This window comes from Syngnathus scovelli, unplaced genomic scaffold, assembly GCF_024217435.2.
Source record: "Syngnathus scovelli strain Florida unplaced genomic scaffold, RoL_Ssco_1.2 HiC_scaffold_33, whole genome shotgun sequence".
Classification (NCBI taxonomy): Eukaryota; Metazoa; Chordata; class Actinopteri; order Syngnathiformes; family Syngnathidae; genus Syngnathus; species Syngnathus scovelli.
The window spans coordinates 633,994-650,018 of NW_026061423.1; the positions used below are offsets into that span (position 1 = coordinate 633,994).

Below are 16,025 nucleotides of genomic sequence, written 5' to 3' on the forward strand. Positions count from 1 at the left end.
CCCCCCAACTTCTCAACACACTAGACTGTTCCTCCCTCTTTTTCTCACCTGCAGTCACAGAAAAGGTGGAGCTATAGTCATTAGCATAACTATCTAAATTGTATAAGAGCGGGCTTGCAGACGTCTCTTTCACACACGCACGCACAAGAGAAAGAAGATGGCCCAAAAAATGCTTGCCAGAAGACTTTTACCACGTTCTGCACCTATGGGCATCACGTTCTGGTCAAGCCCTGACACCTCTGATGCAGAGTCAGATGCTGCTGACGATGGGAACACAGCTTTCGTAGAGTCGCCACGACCGACGCCAGCGGGGCCTGAGACATGGGCGGAAAGGTTTGAGATTCTTCCACTACCTACACAAGACCCGAGCGAATGCATGTCACCGATCTGCCTCGACGATCTGCAACCCGATTCTCTCTATGGAGCTTTGCCATCAGCTTTTGACGTGTTTGAAACCCCTGAAACCTCGGGGCAGCATGAACCGTGTGACGATGGGAACACAGCTTTCGTAGCGTCGCCACGACCGACGCCAGCGGGGCCTGAGACATGGGCGGAAAGGTTTGAGATTCTTCCACTACCTACACCTGACCCAAACGAATGCATGTCACCGATCTGCCTCGACGATCTGCAACCCGATTCTCTCTATGGAGCTTTGCCATCAACTTTTGACGTGTTTGAAACCCCTGAAACCTCGGGGCAGCAGCAGCAGGAGGAGCAGCATGAACCGTGGTCCTCGTCACGAGCCATCGAATTGTTTGATGACGCCTGCGCACGCTATCCTGAAAATGGTATGGATTTGCCATGCTTGTCTGTCAAGTCAAGTCAAGTTTATTTGTATAGCTCTGAATCACAAACAGTCTCAAAGGGCTTCACATAGCCAAAATTGACAATTATTCTCAAAGCATCCCCTGATCATAAGCTCCCAAAAGGGCAAGGAAAAACTCAAAAAAACCCTGCCAGGGGAAAATGAGAAACCTTGAGAAGGGACCACAGATGGAAGGATCCCCCTTTCAGGAACACCAGGTTGTAATGGATGCAGAGAGTGCACAAGTAATACATAATATGAAAATCAATGAAAAAAAAATGGATGTCGGAGGTCTGCTGCCGACATTAGAGTCTTACTCAGAGAGACAGAAGCGGGGGTACCCTGTGATTTTGACGAGGCTGATGACACGATCGTTGACACTCCGATGACCTCGACGCCTGTGAGAATCAACACACAGCAGGACACGGAGGTTGACAACACGATGGTCATTGAGTTTGGGGCCGTTCCTCCGATGACCACGATGCCTGTGAGAATCAACACACAGCAGGACACAGAGTATAATATGACGATAGAGCCTCTTAAATGGTTGGTGATTGAAGACTACACACGCCTGAAGCTGATGGTGGTTCATCTTTTGTATGATGCCTTAATGAAGCATGCTAAATCTAAGTGTGACGGATGTGCTCTTGATGATCTTAGCCAAATGCACCATACGTGCCTGTATGTTGAGGATCGAAACTTTTACTTATATGCGAATTACGAAGCAGTGACGGGTGAGCTGTGCAATGCTGACTTCCTCCACACGCTGTCGACAATGTTTTTCTATTTTAAAACCTCTGCATCGCTTATAAACATCCGCAATTCTGTTTCTGCCATTCTACATGACCTAGCTCATGAAGGCAAGATCTTCACACGGCTCCGTGCGATAAAACAAGAAGCTGGTGACACTGTTCTGACTAGCAACGAAGTCGCTCTATTATTTAGAACGTTTGGAAAAACACAATGGGAGGTTTTGTAAAAAAAATGCGGAGCCAATTGATAACTTTCCTAACAGTACTTTTAGATTTAACAGGGGGGCAGCTAAAGAAGTTTAAAACTCTAATACGGTCCAAAGTAACACCATCTATGTTATCTTCATTCATGCGTTATGTTAAACCTTAGGATTTATAGAAAAACATTTTTTTACCATGTTTTACACTTGTTTCTGTTTATTAGTAATGTTTTTTAAGAAATAGTTTGATTTTTTCTGTAATAAACTATTGTGACCGTAAAAGTGACTGTTTCTCTGTGTTTATTCAAAATCGCGAGATATCATACCTGTTTGTTTTATTAACACCGTCACAATCTGATATCCATCAGAACTTACCTAACAATGGGTGGCGACAGGTGTCTTCAGAGACTCTATTATTGTGCTAAGAATCCTGCTAGTTTTGGGGGTGAGAGACGCCTACACAGGGAAGCGATTATTAGCTGTAAAAACACTAACATTAGAAAAGTAAAAGCTTTTTTATCCGATCAGGATGCGTACACTTTACACAAACCAGCCAGAATAACTTTTCCTAGAAATAAAGTTTTTGTTCGAGGTCCTATGAGACAATTCCAAGCAGATTTGTGCGATATGCAATCACTAGCACGCTACAACGATGGATATAAATATTTACTAACCGTAATCGATATCTTCTCGAAACGTGCATATGTACGTGTTTTGAAAGCTAAAACTGCTACACAGGTCACCAAAGCATTTGAAGATATCCTGACAGTTAGCGGTTCACCGTTACGCCTTCAAACAGATAAAGGGGTGGAGTTTTTAAACAAACATTTCCAGAAATTAATGAGAAAGCACAATATTACACATTTTTCCACCGCCTCGGACACTAAAGCGCAAACGATCGAAAGATTCAACAAAACGTTAAAAACGCGCATGTGGAGGTATTTTACAGCTAAGAACACACAACGATACGTGGATGTAATTCTGGATTTTATTGTCAGTTATAACGACAGTTTCCACAGCAGTATAAAAATGACACCGAACGCTGTAAACGAAGAAAATAAGAATATCGTCTTCACTAACCTGTACGCCAAAAATCCTTTCCGACGGGGGTACAAGTTCCGGTTCGCACCGGGTGAAACTGTGAGAATTTCCAATATAAAAGGCAATTTTGAAAAAGGTTATTTACAAAGTTACACGGATGAAATTTTCAGAATAAGACAACGTCTCCACCGTGTTCCTCCCGTCTATAAAATGTCGGACTTGGATGGTATGCCTGTAGAAGGTAGCTTTTACAAAGAGGAATTACAAAAAGTAAAAAAAAAAAAAAAAAAAAAAAAATTCCCATACAGAAAATTCTTAAATCACGTACTGTGGCAGGTAAACGCGAGTCCCTCGTACACTGGGTAGGCTGGCCAGCCAAATTCGACAGTTGGGTACCCACAAAGAGTATTAAAAACATCTGACGATCTCTAAAACGGCCATTCTGTGGAAATTACAAGATGGGTGAACACCAGAGAGAATTCTACGTCACATTAGCGTCAAATGCCAGTATACACCTTTTTAGCTCAAACACACTCACAGAATTCAAAACCGAACTAGCTCAACATATCGATTTAAAAGGTTCGTGGGAGGTCGGTTTATGTGAGATTTCATACATCAACACAATACCCACCATTCCTGAGAAAAAAACGGAACTTCTATTTAAAACAGCCTAAAAATCCGCCCCCTAAAGTCCCCCCAATGATCATCGTCACACACACATCTGGGTGTGGTGAAATTTGTCCTCTGCATTTAACCCATCCCCATGTGATTTTGATCCATCCCCTGGGGGAGAGGGGAGCAGTGAGCAGCAGCGGTGCCGCGCTCGGGAATCATTTGGTGATCTAACCCCCCAATTCCAACCCTTAATGCTGAGTGCCAAGCAGGGAGGCAATGGGTCCCATTTTTATAGTCTTTGGTATGACCCGGCCGGGGTTTGAACCCACAACCTTCCAGTCTCAGGGCGGACACTCTACTACTAGGCCACTGAGCTGGTGATACGTTCCAAGATGACTCAGAAACTCGACATTTGCTTAAAACAAAAGGAGGTGTTTATCAAAATCATGACTCGTTAGCTTCGGACATTCAAACTCTATTAACTAAAGCGAGTAACAAAAATATTGACGTCCGATTTGATCAACACAAACAGAGGTTCATGTTTTCGGGTGAAGAAGGATTGAGAATTATGTTCAAGAGCCCCCTGGCGTACATTGTCGGAATGACCCCCGAGCATTGGCTGTCACTCAAACCGGAAGGCGTAAACGCACAACATCCTGCCGACAGACGGGCTGGATCTTATTTTATGTTCATCTACACAGACATAATAGGTCATCAAACAGTTGGTGACGCGTACGCGCCTTTGCTTAGAACTCTACCTCTTGAAGGTAATTTTGGTGATATTGTAAACAAAACTTTTAACCCGGAATACTATTTAGATGTGTGCAGAAGCCACATTGAAACCATTTCAGTTTACCTGCGAACAGACCAGAACAACCCGATAGATTTCGAATACGGGAAGGTCATTCTCACTCTGCATTTTAGATCGAAATAATAATAAATTTAAAAAAAAAAAAAAAAAAAAAAAAAAAAAAGACGTCATCGTCAATGCACCCTGACTTGTATCGTTTTGTTGATTATTATGAAACACAAGTGGGGGGCACGTTTAATGGTTTTGCAGGTTCGCCAGTTCAGATGAGGGATAGGGTCTATTTTTGCAAAATTATTTCGTTTCGTGATGTCTATGTTCAAAAACGGGTTTAACTTGGCGAAGCCGCATCTTCAAGCCGCCGCTAAAAACATAGCAACGGATGTAGCGGGGCGCGTCATTCAAAGAATCCACCAGAAACAAGGCCCCGAGCAAGAAGGTTCTGGTTTAGCTGTATTGTCACGTGGGCGACTGGAACCTGGGGGGCGGAGAAAAAGGAGCGTTAAAAGAAAAAGGCGCTCCACCGATCTCAGGCCAGTTGTCAGGAAAAAGCGGAGAAGACGCGAGAATGGCCCTTCTACATTTTAAAAGTCAAGAGGTGATGCTATCAAGTCTCGATCTCTTTAGTGCGCCCCTGACGCAATTCTCCATAGAAGATAGATCATATGTCGAATTTCAACCGTTAACAGCAATCGTGGACCAAGGACCAATATAATTTCATATACCGGGGGACGGCTCAAAATATTTAGATTTATTCGAGACTTTACTACATCTCCGTGCAAAGGTGACGCGTAGAGATGGGACAAATATTCCACCGCAGGAGCAAGTCGGCATCGTGAATTTCCCTATAAACACAATTTTTAATCAATTAGATATTTCGTTGGGTGGACGGTTAATCTCACAATCTAGTGCCACGCACGCCTACAGATCCATCATCGAGCTGTTGTTAAATTCACAGCAGGAATGTTCGCAAAAGACAGTAGGGGGCGTATGGACTCCATTTCTTTCGAAGAGGGCGTGGCTAACGCCGGTTTTGTGCGGCGCGCACAACAGATTGCAGGCTCACGTGAATTTCATTTTATGGGACCGCTTCATGGAGATATTTTCTTCTCCGAACGCCATCTATTGAATAATGTGGATTTGCGTCTAAAGTTAACTAGAGCTTCTGATGATTTCTGTCTCATGAGCGCTCCAGACAGCGATTCGTGTCTCAAAATACTTGGAGCGTCCTTATTTGTGAAAAAAGTATCAATCTCACCGGCCGTGGCAATAGGTCACGCCGCCGCATTACAAAAAGGTAACGCCCTTTATCCGTTAACGAGAGTTAATATGAAGACCTACTCGGTCCCCCAAAACTCGAGAATCTGTCATTAGGATAATCTATTCCTCGGACATATCCCCAAGCAAATTGTAATAGCGCTCGTAAACCACAACAGTTTCATGTGACGGAGAGATTTAAACCCGTTTAATTTTTTGCATTATAACATAGAGTATTTAGCTCTCAGCCACGAAGGTCGACAAATACCTGCCAAACCTTTTCAGCCCAATTTCGAAGCTGGGATATGTACACGTGAATTTCATAATTTATACACAGCAACGGGGCGTTTTCTAAAAGATCTACCTCTCTGTATAGACCAACAGGATTTTAGTCAGGGCTATTCACTTTTTGTTTTCAATTTAAGTCAGGTGGATGACTCAGGCGCGTTAACGCCGATCAATAGCGGGGTCCTGAGACTCGATTTGCGTTTCAGAACGCCGTTACCACACACAGCGACCCTCATTTTATACGCGGCTTATGATTCGCTTATAGAGATTAATGCTAAGAGGGAAGTATTGATGGACTATTATTAACGCTATGAACGGTCGTGAATTGGACATGATTATGACCCGGATGCAGAGAACCTTATTTGGAGGCGTTTTCGCATCGGATGAGTTAGCTGACGTCAGAGACACGCCTCCGAAATATTACATCGTCAACACGCATCCAAGACATTTACCCGGAGAGCACTGGCTCGCTTTGACTTTAGAAGCGAACGGTTCGGCCACATTCTTTGATCCTTTTGGGCTGCCACTGGACAGCCCGTACTACCCGGCGAGTATATACAGATTTTTGAAGAAGCATTCTAAACGGGTCGAATATCAGAACGGGCAGTTGCAGCACGAGCTCACAGACACCTGCGGTCAACACTGTGTGTATTATTTAAGCCAACGCGGATGGGGGTACACCTATCGTGAAGTGCTGACTCATTACAATTCCGATCCTCTCCATAACGACGCCATGGTTAGAGAGTTTGTCAAAAAATGTCGAAGACCAGACCGGATGTGCGGCGGGCAAACATCATGTTCATTGCATACATTTAAAAAATGTCATTGTCTGAAACCATGTTAATGTTTTATAAAATCTCTTTTATTCAATAAACATTGTTAAAGAGTTACAGAGTCATGCGTTTTTTTTCACTGACAACAATAGAGTATCATCTAATAACTAACCCATTTTACTACCGGCGATGTCCTCTTTCTTTTTTTTATTCATCATGTTTACATCTTCTACATAAGAAACATCCCCATCTTCACCTGTAGCGTATTTTAAACGTTTAAAATCTGCGCGAGCCAAGGGGTTGGAGATGCTTGCTTCCGGCAAGTTTAACCGTGCTAGCGTTCGAAGAAATTCACTCCATCCTACCGGTTTCTTGTTGATTTGTTTCCCACTCGTACACAAATGTCTCAACAGATCGCTCATATGGGAGGCTTTGATAGTTTTTCCTCTAAAAACAAATTCACTTAACGGCGTCCAGCTTACATCTTCTGCCGACAGTCTTTTCAGCACATAGTTGGCATTGCGTCGGAAACGTCCCGAATATCCTCATAGCGTCTACCTGTCACATCAATTGCGCTCTCATCAGCGGTCTTTATTTCACCCCTCTCGTTGTCTTCGTTGCGAATCGTAATAGGAATTTGCTCGGAGTCTTTTTGTTTGACCAACCCCAAGTAACGCTGCAATAAGGTCTGATAAATTTTGATCTTTTCATATTGATTTAAATTTTTATTATCCAAAACCTGTTTCATCTCTTCATCCAAAGAATGCTCTGCTGTATCACGGATGGTCGGAGCGGGTCGATTCAGCCTCTCGAGCTGATAAGGTGAAATCAGGAACATTTTCTGAGCCGTTTTCAAACTCATTTTATGCTTTGTTCATAAAGCCACTAATGACACTCCCGAGAACAGGTGCGAAAGCGGCCAGTAACGGCAATATAAAACCACCTTTCTGAACTAACACAGCTCTTTTCTTCTTCAAAGTATTTTTCTTATCAGCCAAAAAGCGGATATTTTTCTTTTGCTTTTTAAGTCTCTTGTAAAGTTTTGATTTTAAGGGTACATGTCCTTTAAGAAGATTTAGAGCAATCTCACATAATGCTTTCACCAAACTACTGGGGCCTCTGAGTAGCAAATGCTTACGTTTGGCCGGTTTGGATGTAAACAGAGATTTGAGTAACGGTGCGTTTGTTTTTAAAAGCTTCGTCATCGTTTTATTGTTTGGGTATATAAACGACAGGCCACTGGTTATGTAGTACACCTGTACGTAGTCTATATTGTTCTGGGCATGAAGGTGTCAAATCTACCAGTAAATACCCATGCGGCTCTCTTGTAGCATCTTCAAAGCATTCCAGGAAAAACTTCCGGTTGCTGGGAGAAATTTGATTCGCCAGGACACTCACCTGCAGTTTATCGCGGGGGTTTTTGAACAAAATCAAATAATTACTGTTTAAACTAATAGTACGGCTAAATTTGCCCTGATGGAATACATTCTGCGTTAGCATTATAACGCTTAAATTTTTATGATGTCTATATTGGGTGAATATTCGGACCACTTCAGGGTTATCCGAAGCTTGGAAGATGACGTCATCCAGAATCAGCAGATGGTGCTGCTGTGGCGGGAACAGCTTCTCGTCATCAAAAGATTCAGGCAGCCCCTTGATAAAAACAATGTCTTTATTCAGGTTTTTGAGCTCATCGTACATTGGCTGATATGAAGTATAAACCCAGACAATATTATCAGGTTTATTTCTCAGAACATGTTCAGGATTTTGCAATACATTTTTTACAAAGAAAGTCTTGCCACAACCCGAAAGTCCTGCTACTAGAGATGAAAAAGGAAGTTCTAATCTGGGGTCCAATTCGATCTGATTAAAAGCCATTTCCACACACAGACACACGTATGGATATCAGTAGCCAAACGGTGCCTCGCTCTAGCAGCCTTCTTTTATCGTACACCACACGAAGCCGCTTGGAAAATGACATGTTTCTGAGATGGAACCCTCTCTTATCGCGAACGATATTATGTTGGGGAGCGTAAAGCACATCTGAGGTTGCACCTGCTGTATCGATGTACCCTTGAACCAAACTGAGCATGCTATCGAGATTGATGCTCTGACCGCTTTCATGACTTTGTGTGATACCCTTTACCTTCATGACCGTCTGAGATGACCCTCGTCAACCAGAGGCTGTGTATTTAGATTTTGGATGATGTTTAGCAACTGGACAGGAATGTCAGGACTGATACGCCCGTTGTTGCCATTAGCTTGGTTGTTTAATTCTGCTATCATGTTTAGCAATTGTGACAGGATTTGTGTCGGACTCTGTCCACCTTCATTCATACTTTGATTGTTCAATTCATCTATGACAGCTTGTAAATGGGTGAGAATAGCAGGGCTGTCTGGTCTCTCCCCCTCTGACAAAGCCGTGCTCACATTGTTGAGCAAATCTGTTATTTGACTCGTACACACATTGTTAACGTTTGATAAATCTAGCTCTGGTGTGTCACTTCTTTGGCTTGTCCCGCTAAATGACGGCAAATCTATTTCATCAATGTTTGCTAAGAAATCTGAGTCCGTTGACGTAAGGTTTGGATGATCCATTATATTTTCTTTTACAAAACACAACAGAAACAACAGAAACCTATTTTGATTCGGCTAAATCTGTAAGAGCATGTATAATCTTAAAACACTCTTGTAACCGTCTTTTGTAGATACAGTTACCACGGCACTTTACAGGCCCCCTGCTGGTTGAGTGGTGCGTGTTGTAGAAGGGGTGCCCCCTCCTCCTCCTCTTCCTATCTGTCTCTCTCTGAGCCCTCGTGTCACGACGCTCACCTGGAAGTGGCTATAAAAAAAAAACGGTTAAGCCGTTATATTACCAAAAATAGCAAGTCAAATGATATCATAGAAAGAGAAAAAAAATAGAAGGAATACTTCTAACTTTGTTTGTTGACTCTTGATGATGATTCAAGCCCTCGTAAGTAGACAGAGCTTCAACTAGTTCTGAGTCCGTCGCTGATTCCGGCTGAACGGTGCAAGTTGAGAGTGGATTGGTTTCAACAGTAGCACGTGACTCTGATACCGCCGGTCGCGCTGGCGCTGACGTTTCGACTGCTCCAATATGGTGGTCGAACGTTTCGACTGCTCCAATATGGCGGTCGAAGGCAGCTTGTGTCGGCCGAACGCTTTTTCTAGCGGCGGCAGCCACGAGATCTGATACATACATACAATAAAATCAGCAACTAATACCCTCTATATTAACTACCTTAGATGCGCTATTGACTCACCGTAGTCTGATTGTGTTAGGTAAACGTCGCTAAAATCGTCGTCAAAAGATGCGTGGACATCGGCATAAACGATGTTGTCTGCAAATATTATATAAACATTACATTTTGTTTTATAAAACAACCGCAGTGTATTATTATTATTATTATTATCGCGAGAAAGGTATTAAAATGACTTACCGTATTTGCCGGTGTATTGGTCGACCTTTTTCGATCCAAAATCGACCGAAAAAAATCGACCTCGACTTATACACCGAGTCATAAAATTTAACTTCGTATTCATCGCTTCAAATGTGATGGTAACCAAGGCCGTTTCTCATGCATCTCATTGTGCGTTGCACTTAGAAAATTTGAACCGGGCGGCGTGCGCGAGTGCGCGGCCCGCTGGAAGTCCAATGAGGCGCCGCGATCTCCTCCGCGGTGCTTATAAACAGCCGATTCGCTCGGCGGGGGCTATTTTCGGCCACTTGGCGCGTGCGCACGGCCTCCCGGATGTGCCGGGCGGGTGCGCGAGCTAGCCGGCCGCTGGAAGTCCAATGAGGCGCCGCGATCTCTTCCGCGGTGCTTATAAACAGCCGATCCGCTCGGCGGGGGCTATTTTCGGCCAATTACTGTACGGACTTCCAGAGTCGCCATCCGAATGCGTTCTATGTTTGGGTTGCCGCCCGAGAGCGGTTCATGTTTGTGTTTCCGCCGATTGCAGTTCTGTCCCCGAAGTCGCCGCTCGAGTGTGGTTCTGTCCCCGAAGTCGCCGCCTGAGTGCGGTTCTTTCCCCGAAGTCGCCGCCCGAGCGCGGTTCTGTTCCCCAAGTCGCCGCCCGAGCGCGGTTCTGTTCCCCAAGTCGCCGCCCGAGCGCGGTTCTGTTTCCCAAGTCGCCGCCCGAGCGCGGTTCTGCTCCCAAAGTCGCCGCCCGAGCGCGGTTCTGTCCCCGAAGTCGCCGCCCGAACGCGGTTCTGTTCCCCGAAGTCGCCGCCCGAGCGCGGTTCTGTCCCCGAAGTCGCCGCCCGAGTGCGGTTCTGTCCCCGCAGTCGCCGCCCGAGTGCGGTTTTGTCCCCGAAGTCGCGGCCCGAGTGCGGTTCGGTTCCCCAAGTTTGGTGTTGGCGTACTGTCTTGATGCCGTCATGTCCTGCTGTCTTCTTGTTTCACGTCCCGGTCAGTCAGTCAAGTTATTGTTTGTTAAGTCATGTCAGTTTGCCTTTTGAGTTGCTTCAATAAACCCTGGTCCAAGCTGCATTTGGTCGTCCTGCTCCATGCTCCACCCGACCGTGACACTTTTGCATCTCCAGTGTATCTATTTCCTGCTTTAACTGGCCGTTCCTAATCATCAGCTCATTGAAGCATATGTGACCCTTGTATAGTTTGTCCTCTTTCGACAAGATATCCTTGATGGAAGTGTCTTCACATTTTGTATTATGCGGTGCAGTCAGCCCCCTCTGTGCGACCAGCTTCCTCTCCCATTCTACAATCTCCTTTTTGAAAGCCACTAGTTTGATTTTGTTCAACTGTAGCTCTTCCTCTATTTTCTCCTCATTGTTCAAAAGACTATTAAGATCTGACGTAGCATTGACTTCTTTCTTTTGGTTGGAATTACTATGAGCGATGGTGAGGATGTGTTGCATTTCGTCATGTTCAGTCTGGAGCCTTTGGATCTCCCTGCTGTCTTTCAGGAGGAGTGCTTGAATTTTGTCATCGTATGCCTGTTTGTCTTTTACAGCTTGACGATATTGTAGCTTCAATTTTTGTAGGTCATTTTCAGGATTTTCTTCCTGTGATCGACCTCGGACAGATCGCCTCATGTTTCATGAGAATGAGAGCGCGTCTCCAGTCTGATGATGCTGCTTTGTCTCCCCCTGCAGGTTAGCTCAGGTTGCTAGCTCACGTAGCATCACGGCCAACAGTCCACGGAGTACACGTCCGCCTAGTCATTGTAGTGACGTCAAGGCTAACGTGAGGCTAACGGTAGTCGGCCTCGGCCACAAAACGAAAACATTTCCAGTTACTAGTTATTGTTTAGCTCGTTAAGGCGGGTTATTTTCTTGTTAGCTCACGCTGTACGTCGACGTTAAGTGAATGGTGTTCATAAATGCGGTCGTCATGTCCAAGCTCGGTTGCTGCTCCTCTTTCATGGGAGCCACTGAACTACTTTCTACTTTAATGTCTTCTTAACTTGCAAAACGACTCATTAAGTGTGAATAGGCGCTCCCTCCGTTAGCATAGTTAGCTTCGCCATTAGCATGTTAGCAGGTCAGCTACTCACGGTGATACTATGGCTCTCATCCTCTCGTCTTCCAAAAGCTTCCTCTCATTCGTCTCCTTCTTTCCTGAATGTCCTTTTATCCTCCTGGAGACCGTTTTTGACTAATATTGCGTGGCAACAGATCCAATATCTGTGTCATTCCCTAGACACTTGTAGTAAAGGACGCGTGTGAACCGTGAAGTTAACAAAAAGGTCTTTATCTATAAAAAATACAAATACAAAAATTACGATAAATCAGTTTTACAATTCCTTTTTCTTTCTTTCCAAAAAATACACAGTATATACTATGTACACGATCTACACGGTCAAAAACTGTTTTTCTCCGTGTCTACGTAGTCCAACTGTCTAAACGATCCCTCAATGGTTTTTTCTAATGCAATACAGCCTGAGAGGAAGTAAACCTTTCAAAATAAAATAACATTTCACAATAAAAATGCCTAAACAAATGTCAATCGTCTTAACTCAATTTTACAAAATAAAAAACAAACCACAATACAATTGCAGTGTGTGGCGATTTCATGCTCCAAGTTGGTTGTTGTTTAAGTGTACTGAGCTTTATTGAGTTGAGAGAAAAGGGGAAGTGGAAAGCTGGATAATCGGGAGCAACACGGGCAGGAGAATAGAATAACAGGTGGCGTAACTGACGGGTAGCATACAGGTATCAGACAGGTAGCAAGCCAGACGAACCGACACAATCAATGCTGATGACTGCATAACAGGCATAACACTGTCCGAGGTTCTGATCAGTGCCAGGCTGAGAACAATTGACCAAAGGAAAATCACTGATTGGATGGCAGGTGGAACGAGCATGTGACACTGGTATTTTATATCTGTGATACATTTCCGTGGAGCACAGACCACTTGCACAATGCAATTTTTCATTTTCATTCCCCCCCTGTAACTTGGGCTAGGAATGAGGGAACCTGTTAAAATTTGCCACACTACCAGAGCAGACCCCCAGGAAGACAGAAAAAAAAAACAGTCGGAGTCTAGGACTCACCGTTCTCAAAATGGGAGGGGGGGCACAAATATTCACGGCTTGACATTTTTTATAGCGTTCCTGTTACAATTTTTATCCTACCACCTTTCACTTTGCTTGGGACAAAAGGAGCCTTCAGAACTGAAATTTCTTCAATTATTCATTCAAATCAATTCACTCAAATCATTCTCGTTATGAAAGATTTGATCACAAAACATGTGTGGCTTTTTCTTAAATGAACACTAAAGGGAAATGTGCTTTTGGGAGTTTGCAAACATATTTTTTAAGGTTGTGTTAAACTTATAATCATATTAATATCTAGTATTAGAGTGCACGTGTGGATTGGTGGGGGGCGAACAATGTGCAGGCAAACTGCATGAACTTGTTTTCTTGGAAGTGTTGTGTATAGGCCCAGACAGGGAATACCGGACGGGAGAACATCTCAAGGTCGGGAATGAGAACAACAGCACGTCTATGTGTCTCGGACTTCGCGGGAAATTCCAACCACCTGACCTCCGCGATAGCACCGACACGGGGAGGAGATGGCCGTCGACCAATCATCTCACAATATTTTGCATGCTTTAATATTCATATTGTGTTTCTTTAAAACTGGGCAACCCGGAAGAATGTGTCGTCTTTTGGTGGTCACAAAAACGCACGAGTTTTAGTGTGAGGGACCCGGGACCCAGGCCTGTATTAGTGCGCTTTGTCAGGAATAAATAATTGGTAAATTTGGTCTGATTGATTGATCTACTGGTCTTCTCTTTGACAGAACGAACTCGCAAAATTGTTAGGTGCGCCAGTGTGTGGATTAGGACAGCAATTTATGTGTTAAGTGTTGATCGCAATTTGGAGTCAGATCAATAACTAGAATCCGTAACCTAACAATTTCTTGGTGACCGCGGACGTGATGTCAAGAGAAGGCTAATTGACAACTCGTGGTCTTTAGCCAAGACACCGGACAGTGTCAGGGACACTGTCTCCCGGTCGGCGAACCGTTTGGAATAAGCGCACAACGTTGAGCTGGTACGACGTCTCCTAAACCCTGAGCTCATCACCGGTAAGGTAAGCAGAATACCTGTTACTATAAGTCGAAATGCTGCAAATTGAAAGAGGAAATTTAAGAGGAGACTGTCGTTCAGATCAAATAAGGTGTGCATGAAGTTAAGATACATACGGTGAATAAGTTTGGAACTTACGTGTGTAACGTGTACGGTAAAGTCAGGGACTTACACGTACTAAGGATAGGTCAGGGATCTAGTGCTTCGTCGTGGCGGACAAGGGTGCGGTGACAATCGTATTCAAATAGCTGGGGTTAATAAAGAGATCCGCGAGGGGAAGTGAGGCCTCCTCAAAAAATATCCGGTGGTAACAGTTCCTCCTGTGAGAGATCAGACCGCTAAAACATCCAAAATGAACCAAATTGGGGGGAGAGAGTGTGTGCGCGCAGAGGATCCTCATGAGTGGGTGTGTACATGAGTGTGTGTGAGTGATGTGTGTTCTATGGAAGAATGGTGTGTTTAAGTTAAGTTGGTTAGAGAAACTAAGATGAGCAAGGTGTGGCAGTAGAGAAAATAAGGTGTGTGACAGAAAGTTACTAGAACGGTGGCTTGATAGGATGAGAATAAGAGACAACAAATGTTGTGTAGAAGACATTGAAAGATGTCGAATGTGAACATGATGAAGGGCGCAACAGCAAAGTTGGCCTGCCCTTTGAGAGGTTGAGACTGATGGGCGAGCCTGCACTCGCGCGTAGTCGCGGGTCTGGGCTGTGCGCGTGGGCCTGTGCTATGCTCGTGCGGGCGGTGGGCCGGCATCATGATTGTTGCAGGAAATGGCCAGCCTGTAACCAGTCAACATTGATGCCGCGACCCCCCTCGCACGGGGGGTGCTATAGCCCGGGCGGGGCAGGGACAGTGTGAGTTTCTCAGTGAATGTTTGAAGCAGTGAGATTGAGCGGTTGTGTGCGCGCTCGGTGTGTGCGTTTATGTGCACACCCTGTGTGGGTGCAGGCATGTGAGGAGGAAGACGGCATGGATCAGAGAATGTTCAAGAAAGGGGGGCTAACTCGTAAATAATGAGGAGCTATTGGGAGTAACCTGTTTGTCCTTTCTTTAAGGTTAGGTTAGGTTAGCAACACGAGCGATTTAGAGGTTCAAAAGAAAGACAGTTAAAAGAAAATAACATTTTTGATTTGGACAATTGCAGGCTAACAAGAGCACGAGAAAGAAGGGTAGAGAAAGCGGTGAAAATAGACAAGGAAAGAAATGAATACAAGGGCATTTATCCATATAATTGTACTAAGTTCATTTTGTTTTTCCTTATTTAATCACTTCACTGGTTTCTTTTATATCAAACAAATTGTTTTAGGTTATTCACCTGACATGTTTCGGCGGTTTCTTCCGCCTTCATCAGAGTGTCACAGATGTGATGGTGACGCGTCTTTATCAGCTGATGGATGAAGGCGCGGCTCACCTGTCAGATTTGACAGGTGAGCCACGCCCTCTGCTGTCCATTCACCTCTCCAGAATGCTGTTCCAGGTTTGGCATCAGCGTTGGATCAGGGAGGCTATCGAGATCCGCAAGCGGGGCCCGAGAACCATCAACAGGGATGAGGGAGCCTATATGCTCTCTCAAACCTGGAACAGCATTCTGGAGAGGGGAATGGACAGCAGAGGGCGTGGCTCACCTGTCAAATCTGACAGGTGAGCCGTGCCTTCATCCATCAGCTGATAAAGACGCGTCACCATCACATCTGTGACACTCTGATGAAGGCGGAAGAAACCGCCGAAACATGTCAGGTGAATAACCTAAAACAATTTGTTTGATATAAAAGAAACCAGTGAGGGCATTTATCCATCTTTGCATGATGTGACACACCCGAGTGCCCCGACACTCGGAGTGAGCTATGTTGGACCGCCGCCGTACGGCGACCCCGGAGTAATGGCTCCGGTGGTGACGCTGGGTGG

General features: G+C 44.7%; 1 long non-coding RNA gene across 1 annotated transcript; it reads right to left on the reverse strand.

Moving 5' to 3' along the window:
* Window positions 1–8,192: 8,192 nt before the first annotated feature.
* On the reverse strand, window positions 8,193–12,434 carry LOC125966281 (uncharacterized). Its single transcript, XR_007480218.1, has 4 exons — window positions 12,078–12,434; window positions 9,824–9,901; window positions 9,478–9,749; window positions 8,193–9,381 (listed from the first exon to the last, which is right to left on the reverse strand). It is a non-coding gene; the product is annotated as an uncharacterized lncRNA (long non-coding RNA).
* Window positions 12,435–16,025: the final 3,591 nt, after the last annotated feature.